Genomic DNA, 17982 nt, shown 5'->3' on the forward strand with positions numbered 1-17982 from the left:
CTTTTGTGAGGGTGTGCACATCTCTCTGTTTGCCCAACCCGGCTCGAGCTCATGAATAAACAGGGACCACAATTATCGGCTAATATAGCAAATCCTTCCTCTTGTTGATATTTCATTTTCTTTCCAGGAGCTTCTTGTGTCAATTTCCTGCCCTGCCTGGCGAGTTCAAAGGTTCATGAACTCACAGTTGGAAGTGTGATGAGCGCGTAAACTTGTGGCCCGCACGGACGTGACCCGCAGACCTTGTTTCAGAGCCACAAAAAACTGTCTTACTCCGAAGGGAAAATTGAACCGGGTCAATTAGTTTGAATGGAGAACCAAGCGATTCAATTATCAGACAATTTTTGGAGGGACTGATTTCATATGTGTTAGTGTGGGTGTCACTTTCTGTTTCTAGTACAAGATTGGATAGCTTTTTTTAGTTGACTGCATTTGACTCTTGGTTTCTGGCGGTTTATGCGGTTTCGAAGTTACAAACAGATGAACAACCAGTAGTTTGCTCCGGAGCATAACAATACGTTGTCAAGCCGCATAAGAAGACACTCTTGCTGTGCTTACTGGTTTTCATTTGATTGTTTTATGACTATGAACTAGCAAACAAAAATGTGAAGAATGAGCTTTAATTTATGCTCCAGCTGCCGTTCGTTTTGTGTCAGGTATTTTTTGCGATCAGTGGCATTTTTCTTTGAACATACAAATAGCATCAGGCAGAAGTGTAGATATGTATTGCTCCATTCCTTTAAGAGGAAGACAATGACGCTCCTAGTTAGTAGCAGATAATCACATATATATGTACCTGCATTATGAACATTTATATGTAAACTCACCACCCGCCCCCTGTCACTGTTTATGCTTAAAATGGTGCATGGCTGACTCTCAGCAGCAAGTTTGACATGACACAAATCTCTACTAAGATGACAGAACTCCTGTAAGGCAAAAGTGTTTTTTTTAAACACGGCTGATTTGGGATCAAAGCCTTAAATGTGCATGTGAAGTTCGCCCCAAAACATTTAGCCTCTAGACTGCAAAAGTGATGGCAAGCTTCTTTTTTTTTTTTTTAGAGAGAAGCACAACATGACATGACTCTGCAGGATTTCCCCAAAACTACTACATTTTGTCAACATTGCAAATTACTTTCTAAAGACCACATTTTCTGGTTTGCGCGTACAATAAGTACTTTTTTAAAGAACATTAAAATAATTTAATCCAAACTATTTGCTCAAAATGCATGTTTTGATTTCCATCAGTAAAAAGGGTTGTGCCTACCATGCTATAGATCAGCAGCCCCCGTTTTTTTTTCTCTTTTGTTCCGCTATGGACCAACTTTACAATGACACTATTTGACAGACCAGCATAGAATAAAATAAAAACAAATGATTAAAGGTACAGTTCACCATTTTACCTTAAATTGAATGTAGTTGTTGAAATTAATTGTAGCCTAGCGCTTGTTTCTCTTCAACGAAGCTGTCCCACGAGCGGAGTTGATTTTTGCTGTTGTCTCTGAGCTAACTAGTGTCAATATTCCCCTCCAATAAATATCATCGCTATTGACCTTTCGCACGTGACGTCACAGCCCTCATGGGAACGCCCCCTCGGGGACACTGGACGGCAAAAGAGCCACTTACCTGTATTGTAACCATTGAATCTCATACAGCATAAAGTCCTTTTTATCTAATTGATGATCTTATAAAATGGTTATATCTTTTACAATATTTGTAGAATGTGTGGTGTATATTGTAAGATGTACTTCAATGTCTTGACTTGAATGTTTACCATCATGGTGTTGATTATTGATTATTCAATTCATAGCCCATTTAAGCCCACTTTTTTTCAGACCAATACCAGTCGTACTTTTGACGCATAAAATAAAACAAATAAAAAAATCCAATGACAGATAATTTGAAAGAAAATCTATACATACCAATATATTTCTTTCCTAAAAATTAATTAACGGCAATGTTCTATTCTTCTAATTTCTAGTCGCTAAATGACCACAAGGGGGGGCCCAGTACTGATATCGTCCGCCATCACGAATACCAATACCCTGAATTAAGGCTTGGTATTGACTGGATCCCAATACTTGGTATTCCCTACCCATTTTACATGTCACCAACAACATGTAAGACTGAACTTCATGTCATGAAACATGAATTTTCCTCGTTTCAGAAGTCCATCCAACATTTTCATTTTGCTTGGATAGGTCGCATGATGATTGACAATTGATCCCATTCCAGCTGCATTAAAGGAAGCCAAGTCAACCACTCGCTAGTATTGGCCCCTCAATTTTGCTAGTACTACAATCTAACCAAGATTAAATAGCAGTCAAATCAGGGCAAAATGTGCTTGTCTGCATTACAGTTTTAGATTTCTCCCCTTGAAAATCTTAAGAAGGTATTCAACTTGCTTTTGTGATTTTATTACTGGTTATGAGTAAATTTAGCTTAAAATAAGAAACCCCAAAACACATCGTAGGGTTTTCTGAGGCTAGCGATGTTTAAATACATTTTGCCAAGTCAAATGTTCCTATCCTATTGGCAGATGACTTTGCATAAAGTAAGTAATATATTCCTCATTTCATTGTTTTTCTTCTTTTTTAAGCTCATTTTTTGCAGTGTGTGCATTCTTGGTTGTCTGCTTGTGACTCCAGGAACCGCCACGTCTTAATCTAGTTATTCTTACTTTCAAATTCACCTTATTCAAGTTAAGGTCGGCAAAAATGCTGTTGACATAAGGGTGTCTTTTTCAGCGAGCTTCCTTTTATTGGTTTAGTATTGAATTATTGTTACCAATTTAGTCATGGTGCAGTGAGAATACTGCTTTTTTTTTTTTTTTGCTGCTTAACTTCTGTAACCCAACAAAGTCTTAACAAAGCATCCAAGGCCTGTCTGTACAATAAACACAAACATGAGGCAAGGCCTCATGCATATAAGACAACCATAGTGAGAGCAGCACAAGGATAACTGCAAACTGGCCCTGAACCGTGCAAATGAACTTGAGTGAAATACACATGCATGTGATGAACATCCCTATATGTATGCATCAAGAATTGCATGTACGTGTATGTTTTTGAGTGTATACATGCCCGTGTCTATATTATCAAGTGACCTTTGCTGCCCTGTAGAATGCAGGCACTGTCCGCAATAAGACATGCAGTCAAAGCACCCGACACACCACTTAACCCTCCGCCTGGGACCTTGACAGCTTCTCCATGGGAGGCTGACCCAGAAGGTCCTGTAAGATGCTATGTTCATACCAAGCACGCACACACACACACACATGCATGCTGCTGCGTTAATACAGACTCCCAGTCTCCACAGACACATTGTACATCTAGCGTGCTGGAGCTAAAGGCACACATAACTTTTTGACAGGCATGAGGTATGGGATCACCACTGACAAAAGCTTTGCTGTCCCGTCTGGAGTTACAGCTTTCGCCTTGTCATCTTGAGCGGCCTCACTATGTCTTCCTGCCTCCATATATCTCCGCAAAGACACGTGCATGTGTGCATTAACAGTCATTAAATATATGCAGACGCACTTAGTCGGACAGGGTGTTATAAAGCAGGAAGCCAAGCAGACTGAAGCCTTTAAAATATTCATCTTTTTTATTTTTTTTGTGTGTGTGCATTCTGCATTACCCAACAAAACGTCAAAGTTATTCCCATTATAAATACTTACAAGGCACGTCATTAAGTGTACCTTCACATTTGAATGAGATTTGAAATTCTAGACACTTGGAAATTATAAAGTTCAATAATGGTTGAAGTTTTATTGTTTTTGTTGCTTGTTGTGTAATTACTGAGCGTTCTGTCTATTATTTTTGCCCCGCTTACACAGCTAAATTATATAAATATTAGATACAGAATGATGCTACGCAATTCCACAATCGCAATTATGTTGTGACCAGTGACTCAACTTTGTATTTACTTAGACTTATTCTACACATTTCACACCCTACTCTGTTTCCTTTTTTCAATCTAAGAAAGTCAGGGCGCTAATTAGTGAACCGCCAGGCTTCCCGTTCTGTCTCCCTCTGTTGGTCATTTTTATTTTCCGCACGTGTTGTGAATTTGAAATTCCTAGTGCTGTCATGTGATTATATTTTTGAACTAATTAATCTCACAGTCTTCCATAATTAAGCGCGAAGCTTGCAACAGATTTTTTAACATGAGTAAAATATTGGAATCTTGGTAATAATGTTAAATAATCAAATACAAGGTATATTTTGATTTCAAAGACTTCTAATACCTTTCTTTAATCCTTGAACTGTGGAACAAATTATCCAAACAGAGTCTTCTCTCTTCGTGCCAGTGACTCTCTAAATTTGGCTGCAAAGTGAGCAAAGTTCAGCTGTCACAGTAAGTATATAAAATTAGGTAAACTTTTTTTTTTTTTTTTATCTCCATATATATTTAAATTAATCTCTAAAGTTAATGCTTTAAATTTGACAGCTGTAGTTTTTACATACTTGGCCAATGAATCTGATTCTGATTATTGTATAACAATAATCAGAATCAGATTCATTATATGGCTAACCCAAGACTCAGATATGTACCACAAAGCAGTTGTTAGGGAGGACATCTGTGCTATCTCCTAAACTATCTCAAAACAATCCTAAAATGTGCCCAATCCTCTCTCTTCTTTGGTGAAAACTGTCCACTTCAAATCTGTCTAGCGAGATGATAGCCGCCTGTGTAACCTGATTGTGATAGCACTCTCCTACTTCTGATGAAACTATCCATTATTCGTTATTTTTGGGAGGGACATATTTCAGACTTTGAAAGCTGGTGGGCGGACAGCTATCAGGAAATACTGCTGTTTTTTATCTCATGTGATGGGCACGTCAACCCTGCCTACCAAACTGCGTAAACTATGCTCCGACCGAGACGATGTGCAGTTTAGCAGATAATAGGAGGCTTAGCGTGACATGATGTTGTAAAATATTATCATCACTGGATGGCAGCAGACAAGCCAATGGCTCGGGAAAACTAAACTCGGAAATAATAGCTGTAGATCTTGCCAGGTAGTCATTTTCAGTGGGCGCTTTTCTCCAATTTGCAGTGGAAACATCTCAAGTTGAATACACGATTGAAGTTGAATGCTTACAATTTAGATTTCAGACAACAGTTGGACAAGTATTCGCTCATGGTCATGCATTTGCGTTTTTGTTTGTAGTTTTATTTCGTTTAGTTTGTTTAATATGTGGAATATATTATTTCTATTTCCATTATTTCCTATTGGAAAAATTGTTTTGGAATCCTAACAAAAGTGCGTACTGGAACGAGATTCTACTGTGAATGTATTTCGCTGCAGTAATTGGCATGTGTGTGATAAAAATATAAATTGTAACCTCTCTTCTTCTTTTAGAAAAAACAGTGAAAGAGCTGATTACCTTCTTTTCATTTGTATTTATCCAATCCTCTCGTTGGGGCAGCTCTTCATTCAACACGAATTCTGCGACTAAAGTATCCGTACACATTTTAATGATCGTTTAGCTCTCTTTTTGAGTGTGCGAGCCTCACCCTAGTATACTGGCGGCAGTTTGTGAACTGTGAAAGGGTCATGGTTTTATGAAAGCTGTGACATTATAACATCCAGAACCAGCTCCATGGCAACCTACCTTGAAGGTCAGAGTGTCTTTGTCCGCGAGCAAGTAAAGTCTATGGTTAAGGGGATCCCAATATATGTCAGTGCATACGTGAAAAGTGTGAGTGTGCGTTATTGTTGACCAAAGTCGGTTGTTGTTGACTTTCTTTACCACAATTCATTATTATTAGTAGTAGCAGTAGTAGTATTGTTATTATTTTTTATTAGTTTTTTTAAATTATTTTATCAGAATATTATAAAGGCTTTTTTTTTTTTTTTTTTTTAGCTCTCCACATTTTGATCTGAGACAACTTCTACAAGAAAGGTGCCTTAACAGAGCACTGTAGACAGACCCTATATATACAAAGTATCTTTCAGGCAAAACTAGTGAGCGAGAGAGAGATTCATACTGCACAGATGATGTAAGTCTACTTAGTCGCTCTCCTGTATTATTAATACGAGTGCAGCACTTCACAATCCGAACACATCAATTCAAAAGACAATGAGTTTGACCACTTTCTCCACTTTGGAAGAGGCTATTTTTGAAGGTCTAGAGCGGGTACTTAGTTGCGTCACTGGACATTCCATTAAGTACAATCGAGTACAATCCTGCACAATCTAGTATAGTGATATCTATGGGTGTTCGCTCGATACCACTTTTTTTTTTCAGTACCTGTACCAGGATGTTTACCTAACTCTTGAGTAGTCACCGAGACTCAGTGCCGATACCACTAGTAAATTTTTACTTAAAAAATCCCCCTAAAACCGATTAAGGATCATTTTAAAGAAAAACCTATATACAGTATCTCAATACAGCATTTTCCTTAAATTGCATGAAATGAGTGGCAATTTTCTATTCTTCTAATGTCTAGTTCCGGGTCGTAAAGTTGGCTGCCATCGCTAGTACTGATACTGATAGCTGGTATTGTTCTCGCCCAACCCTCCTCTAAAGTGTGACAGCTTCATCCACTTAAGTGACTATTAATTTAGTCACTACATTGTTCCAGTAGATATGTGTAACTGCCAATTTCAATACAAGCTTGCTCTCCAGGCAACATATTGAGAGAGCTTTCTACATCAGTATAGTATCCCCCCTCCCGTGCCCCCCTAGTAGAAGACCATTTCAGTGCTATTCTTTCTGGCTATGAAAGAATGACTAATAGCCAATTTGTCTCCAATGCAATTGACTATTAATTGACACTAATGGACTGCTTGTGAGCATGCATACAATGAACACACTTCTTCTCTCGTCCCAGTACACAGTGTACAGTATTTACGGAGGCATTGAAGTGGGTTTGGGGAGGCTATAATTCACGAGGATGGCCCCAGGGGCTGACAGGATGTTGTGGGGGGGATGTGTCATTTTTCCCAAGACTCCCTTGGTGACGGGCGGAGACATAAAGAAATCCTTTTACACACACAAATCCCCCCCCCCCACACACAGTGTTCCATACTGTATACAGTCTCCACACATCACACCCATAAAAATGGTTGTTTGGCAGAGTGCTAGAGCTCAGTGGAAGTATTTGTCTCTCTTTCATTCTTTTCCACATCTCTGATTTAGATTTGAGCCACGGCATGCTGATGCGGACGACATCAAACACTCGCCCGAGCGCCGAGAAGAACAGAGCAAGAACTTGTCTGTCGCTGCTCTTAATTCATTGTCTCCCTGGGGCGAAATGAGCACTGACAGACATAAATGGCAGAAATGAATATCGTTAAGATCACAGTTGAGGGTGACGGTGGTGGGCAGGGCGATGGCGGGTTGCGGTTGCAGGCTGGTGACAAGAGTGAAGGGAGCAAGAGGAGAAGGCTTGATGAAAGTGAGCGGGATGAAGGAATGCATGAGAAGGTGCCTCTCTTTGCTGACAGACACTATATTATACTGGCTTGACCACCTGCTCTCAGCTTACCCACCCCCCAATAAAGCAACACCACATGTACCCAGTAAAATGCACCATGATGCGCAAGCATCTCTTTACGACGTATACGTGCAATAACCAAGAAAACACGTCTCCGTTTAAAAGCATCCGAGACATTTTTCCGCCTGCGTGTGCATCCACATTAGCGGTAATATACGATACAGTTTAAGTCTGTGTGTCTTCTTACCAAACTCCCGCTGAGACCGTAAACCTATCGGCCTGTTAGCCAAGCAGGAATGCATCTGTCAACTCGTGTAACAAGCGACGCTCATGCATGCTAGGCCTATGACTTTAGTGCTCCTGCCACGACTGCTTTGTTCCAGTACTTTGATACCTCGGAGCTTTCCGAGGTCTCCTTACAGATTTATGCCAAGGCCAAACCATCTGAAACGTGTCTGTATGATTCATTTGATTACAAATCATAAATCATCCAAAACCATGCTGTTCCACGCCAACTTTGCATGTGCATCACCATCTGCTGGGTCTCATGTGGCACTACACCCATGTGGCCCCGATGCACGTAGACTGTAACGATAAGTTAAGCTTGTGTCATTGTCAATCACAGAAATGATTATTGTTCAAATTATTTGAACATACTTTCTTAGTATTCATTTAGTGAACAGAAATCATTTGTGAAAGAACACGTTGCTTGAACGTTGGGGTACTGGCACATGGGAAAAGATTAACCTCTAAAGTAATCATGTTTTTACCAGGCCTAGTGTGTGTGCTAAATTTCACGAGTATTCGCCTAGGTTTAGACTCTGAAAAACAAAATCATTTGCCACGGCAACAGCGTGCAACAAAATGAAAAGCTTACAATAACTGTGCATCTTAAACGTCTTTAGATGCAACATCCACATTTTGAAGTCGACCAAATACATATTGTAGGAGGAATTTGTTAAAATATGAGCTATATAAACTAATAATAATAATAGTAATGGTAATAATAATAATAATAATCATAATAGCAATAATAATAATAATAATCATAATAGCAATAATAATAATAATCATAATAGCAATAATAATAATAATCATAATAGCAATAATAATAATAATAATAATAATAATAATAATAATAATAATTCCTACAAAAACAATAGGGACCTCGCAGCGGTTATTTTCTGTATAATCAAACACCTGCAGTCAGACACCTATACAGTGAGTCGTCGGTTTACGGCTGAGTTCCGTTCCAAGGGTCGCATCAAAATCTGAATTTGTCAGGATTGTCATGGTTCATATGGCGGAGTTAGTTACCCAAATGCAAGGATACAGGGAGGCAAGGCAGGTGTGCTCTAAAAAAAATATTTAATTACAAAAATGTAATAAGAAAATAAGGTGCTTTCGAATAACAAACAAACAAATGGGGATAGACTTACAACCTGAAACAAGACAGGACACAAACAATGAAAAAACCAAGGAAGAAACTGTTTCTCTCTTGGCGTTCTTAGCTGTTGTGATCTTGTGAAACGTCATCAGTTGTGGCCCAAGTACTGTTCCAGTTGATAGTACAATTAAACCAAGACCACATCCCCAGAGGTTGTTCTTGCCAGCTAGCTTAAACCAAGAATGCATCGGGACACTTATGTTCGTAGGAAGAACGTTCTCGCATATGTTCTAAAAGTCTGTACTTGACGAATTCAAGAGTCTGTACTCTGCCTTATTCATACGGAAAAACCTTATACCCCTACCTGACATCTGTATACCTTGAAAGGACTCTGGTGACCTTCATTTTTTTCAGTTGCATCTATATAAACTATTTCAAGGTGGATTTGTGAGGTGACACAGCAGGATTCCTGCCAATCCAATGTGATCGATAGTGCAGTTAATTCAAAATACTGTTGCGCTGTGTGAGTTTGGGACCAGTATTTGGGTTTCGGCCATCTGGTCAAACCATCAACTTGTCTACAACCGGTAAGAGTGCCTGTAATTCTTTTCTCCCTGACAGACTTTGTTGCAGAAATGTCATCATACCCTTTGTAATATTCATTTCCTCTCATTGCTGTTATCTCCCACGGAAACCTGTCTGAGCCCAAGCGCCGTTTGGTGTGATAGACGAGTCCAGAAAGTCTGTTTTATGTTATGGACTTTTATATGACTACTACAGAGGGTGGTATTGTAATTTCTTGTCGGTCCTTTGGACAAAAAGGACGGAAAAACATGTTTTCCATCTCTGAGCTGTTGAAGGAAAGAGACTTGCAGAAATGTTGAGCTGGTGAGAGGAATTTAATTTAACAGCAAAGATTATTGCGGAGAGGAAATATTGCATGCAGTTATCTGCTCCTCACCTTCTCCTTGCTCTTCATTACAGTCTCCTGCCATTAGACGTAACAAGATGAACATCACATAGGGTTGAAGAGCTTTTTTTTGGAAAGCTACAATCTCAAAGAAATATAATACAGTTGAACACCCTTGAGCTAGAAATTATTTGTGGGGGGAAAATAACCTTTTTAAGTCAAACACTATTTTAAATTGCCATTACATGCAAATGAATGTGTATGTGTGTTTTGCTTTAACTTTTGGCATATTCCAAAAATGGAGCAGCTTCAACATGTGGGTTGTTAAGAGGAGACTAACATGAGAAAAACACCAAAAGTTGCGTGATTTGAGCTGACTCACATTCAAAGTAGTCAAACACCATTCTAAAAGTTACAACAGTGTTGTATTGTTTTTGTTTTACTACGAATAGGGATGTTCAATAATACGTTTTAGATCAATACCAAGTACCTGTACAAGGAGTAGTCACCAATACCAAAATACCCATATATCCCAATATAGCATTTTTCCTTTAAGTTGCATGAATTTACTGGCAATTTTCAATTCTAATTTTGGGTTCCTGATTGTAAAACGGCCACAAGGGGGCGACTAATACTGGTTCCTGCCACCGTCGCTAGTACCGATACCTTAAAATAAGCCTGATATCGGCACCAATACCTATATCACATATTTTACACTTGTATGAGAACGTTCTAAAATTATGAAAATTCTAGGGATGGGCGAGTACCGACACCAGGTATCAATATTGGACTGATGCTAGCCTTATTTTAAAGTATTGGTATTAGTTGAGGCTGCCGATACGAGCCACAGATACTTAAGGCAAACAAAATCTGACACTGACAAGTCATCTCCTGCAGTCTTTTTTTTGTGGTAATTTTCTATGCCTAGTAAGTTATTTAAACCATCAATTTTTCATAACCCTTGGGTCAGAATGAGGGATGGGTCCTCGTTGGACTGGTCGTCAGTCAAACACCAGGCACGTAAAGTCAATCATTCGCACAAATGAAAATTGAGATGCTTTTAATCAAGGAAGCTGGAGTATCCATAGAAAATCCTGCAAACACAAGAAGAACATGCAAACTATACACTGACAAGTCTGAGATTTGAACCCGGATCTCCTGACTGTGAGGCAGATATGCTAAACACTTTTCACTGTATTGCACATTATTTCCTATGGGAAAAATAATTTCCAACTCCCAAATCTGTTAGACCACCATGCTAGAACAGATTGATGTGCACGATCTGTCATGGCTTCTCTTCTATCACACTGGCGATGCGTAATTAGACATCTGCACAAACGACCACAAAGTGTTTGTGCTGTGCATCTGCAGCATACAAAATGTGTTGAGAGATCCTGGATAGATTTTGCAGGGGTAATCCAAATCCGGGTTCAGTCAGAGTTCATCCCCTCTTGACATATTTTCCCTCTGGACCAAAATCAACAAATGATCCTTCACGTCACAAACGCGCAGGCTCCCAAGCATACAAACACTCAACAAGATACACACTAAAAAGTTTGGAGAAAAACCATTGCACCTTTTTTTCCTTGTTATGGTCCTCACGCTTTTCTACTTTCTTGGCTTGTGATTTGATTTATCAGGCAAACAAAATAGTGCCAGAGGATATAGAATTGAAAATCAGATATATGAATTTGACCAGGGAGAGGTGGGGTCATTTAAATAGATCTAAATCGAGGTCACGCGCAAAGCAGGTGAAGCGAAGAACTCAGGTAGGCGTAAAAATTGAATAATAAAAGGAAAACGTTGGTAGCTGCAAAGACCTGTTGGGCTCAGTGAAGAGATATCGCTCACGCGAGAGGCTGTCATGCAGTATGAATTGTTTGCAGTAAAAAAAAGAAAAAGAAAAAAAGCATTTTGGTCTGTGTACATTTCCTTTGCTGGCCACACATGAGGTCAACATGACAGCTTTTTTGTGTTTGTGTGGCCTTGGCATGCATTGTGAATTCTGCGATATAACCGGGACGTCTCAGCAACCAAGGAGAGGAAATTCCTAGTGTAGTTTGTTCTGAAAGAAAAAATACACATCATAGTCGAAAAAGTGAAAAGTCCAATTTAATCACAGTAAAATGGAATGCACTTACCGTACCTACGACAATCTACAGTTTTCTTTTTTAGGTTAAAATAACTTACTTTAACATCCAGGTTCCATTGCTGTACACTTGCCAACGGCAGAACCAAGGATGTTTTTGCGCTTTTGACCAAGTTTTAAATCTATCCGTCTCATCCATCCATATTGTGTCTGTCGTAGGTTACTAGCTAGCTTGCGCTAAGCTAACCTAGCAGGCTTCCTCTCTGGTCTCGCGTCCAAGTTTGCAAACTCCCTTCGTTCTCGGGCGGTGTCAGAAGCCAACAGCAAAGTAACGACAGAGGTATCGATACACTGCCTAATTGTTTTTTATTTAATGATTGCTGACCGGTTTAATATAACGTGACTTTCATAAGTGACTTTCAGCTTTTCTCTGTCAGGGGTCGCCACAGCGTATGCTACACACATAGGAGATATTTGGGGAATTTCAGCAAAAGACTGAAAGATAGCATTCCACAAAATATATGTGATAGCAGGGATGCCAATAATGACCCTGTATATAGTGGAGGAGTACTGTAATCCCATCTTGACACTCCTACTGGACTGCACCTTTTAGCAAAAAATTGCTATTCGATCCCAATTGTTCATTTGATTTGGAGGACTTGGACCACTTTACAGTCTCAAAAGGTGCCTGATGGGAGTTCATTACAGCGTGCGAGCGGGGAAAGGCGTGTGTGTGTACATAGGTGTGCGTTTGTCTCGCTGCGGTGTCACCGGAGTGTGTAATTGAAATGGAAATGAGCCAATCAAAGACTGTGATGGCGAGTCACGCTGCCCCGTGTTCTTTCCAAATTTAGGCTCTTGTTTGCATGTGTGTGTGTGGACAACTCTTGAGCCCTTATGTTGGAGTGTTATTGGTATCAGTTTGTGACGGATTTTGGACCCCCTAAGCTACCATGTCTGGGCTAATTCGCCTGGCTGACTGGCGACTCGCAGCCTTCTGAGACAGCTGCACCATAACAGAGACATGTTATTATCACCATTTTACAATTAGCCTACCATTTAACTCCGTTCCTTAATTACCTGTGTTTGTGCCAGAAAGCCTCCCTTGACTTGCTTCTCCATGTCTTTGCACAAAAAAAGAAACAAAAGGGGAAAAAAAAGTCAATTGTGAGGAAGTGTATTAGAAAATGGAAAAGTGATTGTAATGGCTTGGTCAAGTGTGTTTGGGGCTTAGTTATTCCACAACAACTCCATCTGGGCAGCTTCGTTTCGCCAGCTTTCAGTATCACTGTGAGAGATTCACCGAATTACAAATTTCACATTTTCACATTATCCAACGCTAAATGTCTTAGTCACTCAGAATAGTATATGTTAAAAAAATTAATATTAACTTTTAGGAGAGAGGGAGAGGATGAGACACAGACAGAGAGAAACAGACATGCACCAGTCCAGGGTGTACCACCGCTTCACGAACAAAATAAAAAGTGACAGAATATAGATTGATTTACCTCAGTTCATTGACAGAAGTAATTTCAAAAACGTCTGAGAATTTCCGCAACTGCATTTCCAGTTTTTTTTAATCAAAGATACTCACAAAACTTCTAGAGCTCCCCCAGCTCGTTGGTGTTACTACAGCATATCTCCCCTGCCTCCATTTCAGTCATCTTACCTGCCACACTTCATTTGAATTCTGCTGGCGCATCTCATACAGATGTTGATGTATATTTGAACATGTCCATTTTGTTCCTCTCCCTGCCGAGATCCAGTTGACAGAATACTAAGAAAAGTCGCAGGCGATTGAAGATGCCATCACTAGCACAAGGCACAGATCCAGCTGATGATGCCTCTTTTTTTTCTCATTTGGATGTTAAATTTAATACAGAATACTCTTTCAATTGCAACAGTGAATCGCCATCTATTTTGTGGGCAACCCTGGGGAGTACATGAAACTTAATATAGGAACTCCATAGCAGAGATTCCAACACAGAACCCCAGAACTGTGAGGCAGATTTGCTAACCAAACTGGAATGGACCCTGTGGACACTGGATGCTGGAGTGGAATATAAACATATCATATTTAATTCAGGTGTTGCTAATTTTCATGCTAATTTTCTTAGTTTGTTTCCGTCGGACTATCTGGTTCTGGCAAATGATTTTGCTCCAGGAATTCTGTGGGCCAACAAACGTTTGTTCAAACATGACGTGATCAGGAAAAACAATCAGTTGGAGAATAGTCGGACAACGGCAGCAAACCATTTGTAAAACGAGGTAGTATTTCTAATAGGGGTGCACCAATCAATAGGCCGTGATCAAGTGGCCTCGATTTCCATAATTTTGGGTCATTGGTGATTGGCCGATCTCTCAAACTAAATCCGATCTTGTCCACCGATCTCATCTCCCTCCTCAGAGGCCTGCCATTGTCCTCGTCTTCTGAGATGACTTAATAGGCGTTTAATTTTTATTTGAGAGAATTACTTCATGTGCAGTGAAAACAAACCATTTTTGTTGTGTCACAGTTGTTGATGTTGTTCTATGTTTCACAATAAAACAAGATTGGAACATTGAAGGTGTACGTTGCTTGTCATGGGTCGGCAAAAATAGGGATCGGCAAGTCACACTTTTGAACAGATCGGTGATTGGACAGAACATTGTGACTTCTAGTGTTTAGTGAGTCGGGTGTGGCGAGCCGATAGAATGTGAAATAAACTACTTGTTGGTAGCTCACTAGTAAAATGAGTCTCCTTGGCTAACACAGGATATCCTCATTCTCATGTCAGGTCATATAAAAGATTCACTGGAAGCTTAAGTTGAAACTGCTAGTTGTTTCCTCTTTGTAAGTTTTCACTTTTTTGGAACCAAATCCTTCATCCCTCCTTGTTCCTTACCGTTTCTCACTTGGTGCCAGCACTGCTGCTCCTTTGCCAAGCGCCCTGCAATGCTAGCACAAACCTCACACAGGCACACAAGTGTGCCTGGAATTGGAAATGTGTTTCTTGAATGTTTGTGCTACATTACAGATATCTTTTGTGTCTGAGTTTACATGCTCACCAAGCCAAACAAGCTCGGCTTCATTTACAGTCATGGCCAGTCGCCACCATTGTGAATGCTGAGGCTTGAAGAGAAGGGCAGTTGAAACATACATCACACATACATAATATACACACATTCACATATTCTCTATCTCCTCTCCAACACATACACGCAGGCTGATGGAAAAGGATGTAACCATTAAGTCAGTGACATTTTAAAATCATTTTAAAAGAGAAAAGCATGGCTTTTCCTGGACCTCAGCAAACATGTTTTAAATGAGATGTTACAGATGAGCTGCTTGATGCTTTGCTTGTAAACGCTTCACAACGGTATTTACCCTGCAAGAGTAAACATAGGCGGGGGTGGGGGGTGGGGTTCGGAGGGGCAACATGCTTGTTCATGCTCACACATCCATATAAATGAGTATACAAAGTAAAGCCAGCTGACACAGATGCACACTGTAATGGGAAATGGCTGTGTGTACATTTGCCACTTTATTGTGACATTAATCATTCAATTATACCGACTCAAACGAAGTGACAAGCGAAGGCGCTCCAAGCAGATTGCCGGAATTGCTATGTGAGCTTAAAAACCTTTGTGTGATGTGTGTTGGGATTGCCACTTTGTGGATTCGTAGTGCAGCAGACGCCGGATCAGCATTCCAGTACATATGCAGCGACTTGATCCGACAAAATCCATCCTCGAGTCGCAACTCCAAACTCCGCCATGACGCAACTACAGAGAGTTGAATAGAGAGCATATAAAGTGAGAAAGGAATCGCACAACGGGGATAGAAGAGGATCACACAAAATATCTGCGTGCTTTGTTTGACAGTTTTAAGAAGGAACAGAGAAAGAGTTCACCGCGATTTATATATGTTAATCCTGAGCCCTCATACTTTTTGGGGTTCTCGAGGAAACCCTGCAGTTTTCAATTAAAAGTTTGGTCCAGTTTTACGGACTAGATCTAAGCCGACATGCCAGATGGTTTGTTTCACAAATCCATCAAGGAAAGAGTGAATAGAAACTAATTGGGAAAAGGGCAAGGGCTTAAAAAATAACTGTGTTTAGATGGTGGTTCTGCCTGTCACATCCATTATAGGCCAATCAGATTGAAAAGTAATGGAGTAAACTTCTAGCTTGACAAAAAGCCAATGTCTCTTGTTGGTAAGTGAAAACATCCATTCAATTAAGAAATGATGCTGCATGCTCTCTACCGTTACCTTATAAACCGTAAAATCCTACGAATAACACGTACCCGTGTAATACGCCCCCTCAAAATTACCCTTAAGAAGCTTCTTTTTTTTTTGGACATGTTTGAATAAAGATTCAAAGCAAAATGTAAATGCTTTTAAAGCTAGTTTTAAAACTATGCTCTTTTCCCTTACCTATGATTAAGGTCTTTCAAAAGAATGTTAAAATCGTTTTTTCGGCAATCAATCTTTTTTTTTTACTTCTTCTATACTTTGCTTTTAAATCTCTTTTACTTAGTTTGCAACTGATTTTAAATGATGTACATCACTTTTAATTTAACAGTATGTGCAGCATATTGCAATTATTGCAGTATTATGACGGTATGAAATGTGCTATAAATCAGTTAGTCATCTTTTTTTTTTTTTACAAGCCCTAGGTACTGGTAAACGTCAAAGTAAGTAAGTAAGTCCCTGTATAATACTTCTCCTTGATTTGGGATGTTGCTAAGCCTGGTCGTCAGGGATGGACTGGGAATAAAATTTGGCCCGGGAAAATACTCGTCAGCGAGGGGTGTGGGCCAGGGCGTTAGGAGGGACGACAATCGACATGTTCCGAATCCTATTCGTCGATGGGGAGGGTTGTGGACGACTAACAACATGCTCTGAATTAGAGCGGAGTAATATATCGAAAACATTTCAATATCGCGATATTGGCCAATGTAATATGCATATTGCAAAGACATGCAATAAGTTAAATATGGAATTGTATGCTTTTATCTGAATTTGGACAATCACCATCCAATGAACATTATTGAGAATAATTACACCTAAGAATACATTGAGCTTGCTTATTTTGCCACATGAAAAAAACTGTTATGCTTTTCATTAGATAATAAAAAAAATATTTCTTTAGGTACATTTTAAATATCGGAATAATAGCAATATCGCAAATACAGTATTCAACAACAATATCGCATATCACATGTTTTTCCAATATCGTGCAGCCCTACTCTGAATCCTATTTGTTGTTTGTCAACGGGGGAAGGGAGTGCGCACTCTGGCCCAGCAACATGCGGTGATAATTATTCATCGGCATAAAGTACTGGGGGAAACTCAGGATAATTTTTTCTGCATAAAAAAATGGGTGTTACTCATGGGATTTTACAGTATTATTTGATTTATTTTACAAATTAAATTTTTTTTTTCCATTTCTATTCTCCCCCAAATCAAGCCATTCATCATTCAGGCTCTTGTCTGTTTGGACCACAATTGTTTACGAGCTTGCAACCATCTCCTCTAAGTATGCACTCGGCCCTACCATTTTCTGCAAATCCACAATTGTCGTTTGAAGTTGGACATGACAGATTTGCGATATTTCCCAAATTATTATCGGTGGTCCAGCTGCCTCTCCGGCAGGATTTGCGGGCAAAATGAGTCACTGGCACCAGCTGTGCATATGAGTGTCCATGTGCAATTTTGTGGCTGGAACTGCCACATTGAGTAGAGCGCTTGAAGAGAGTGTTAAAAGTCATGCAAGCATTTCTTACAGGCGTTTCTCAGTGACCCTGAAGCTGGGCCGCTGCAGACCCTCACGGCAATTGTGCTCTAATTTTGGGCATTCCGCAGATGTGGGAGCTAATCTGTCATCAGCAGATGAGGTGTGTTGAGCGCGTGTTTAGGTTTGTTGTCGACATCTGATGAATCGGTATGTATCAAAGCCCTCTGACCCCCATGTGGCCTCTTCTCGCACGGCCATCAGGGACCGGGCGCGTTGTTTTTCTCATCATGACATTTCTCATCTGGACCCCCGTGATCTTTTGTACCATGTCTGCGTTTGTCCTTCGCTCTGCAAAGATTTTCAAGTGCTTTTTCTTCTGTGGAGAAACATTTTTTTTCCCACACTTGATTGCTCTCTCCATGTGCAGA

General features: G+C 39.9%; 1 protein-coding gene across 2 annotated transcripts in view; it reads left to right on the plus strand.

The window, feature by feature from the left end:
- efna5b (ephrin-A5b) overlaps nt 1-17982 on the plus strand; it is a 107782-nt gene that overhangs the window by 62823 nt on the left and 26977 nt on the right. The gene's annotated exons all lie outside the window — the stretch shown is intronic.

Source organism: Vanacampus margaritifer, chromosome 3, assembly GCF_051991255.1.
Source record: "Vanacampus margaritifer isolate UIUO_Vmar chromosome 3, RoL_Vmar_1.0, whole genome shotgun sequence".
Lineage (NCBI taxonomy): Eukaryota > Metazoa > Chordata > Actinopteri > Syngnathiformes > Syngnathidae > Vanacampus > Vanacampus margaritifer.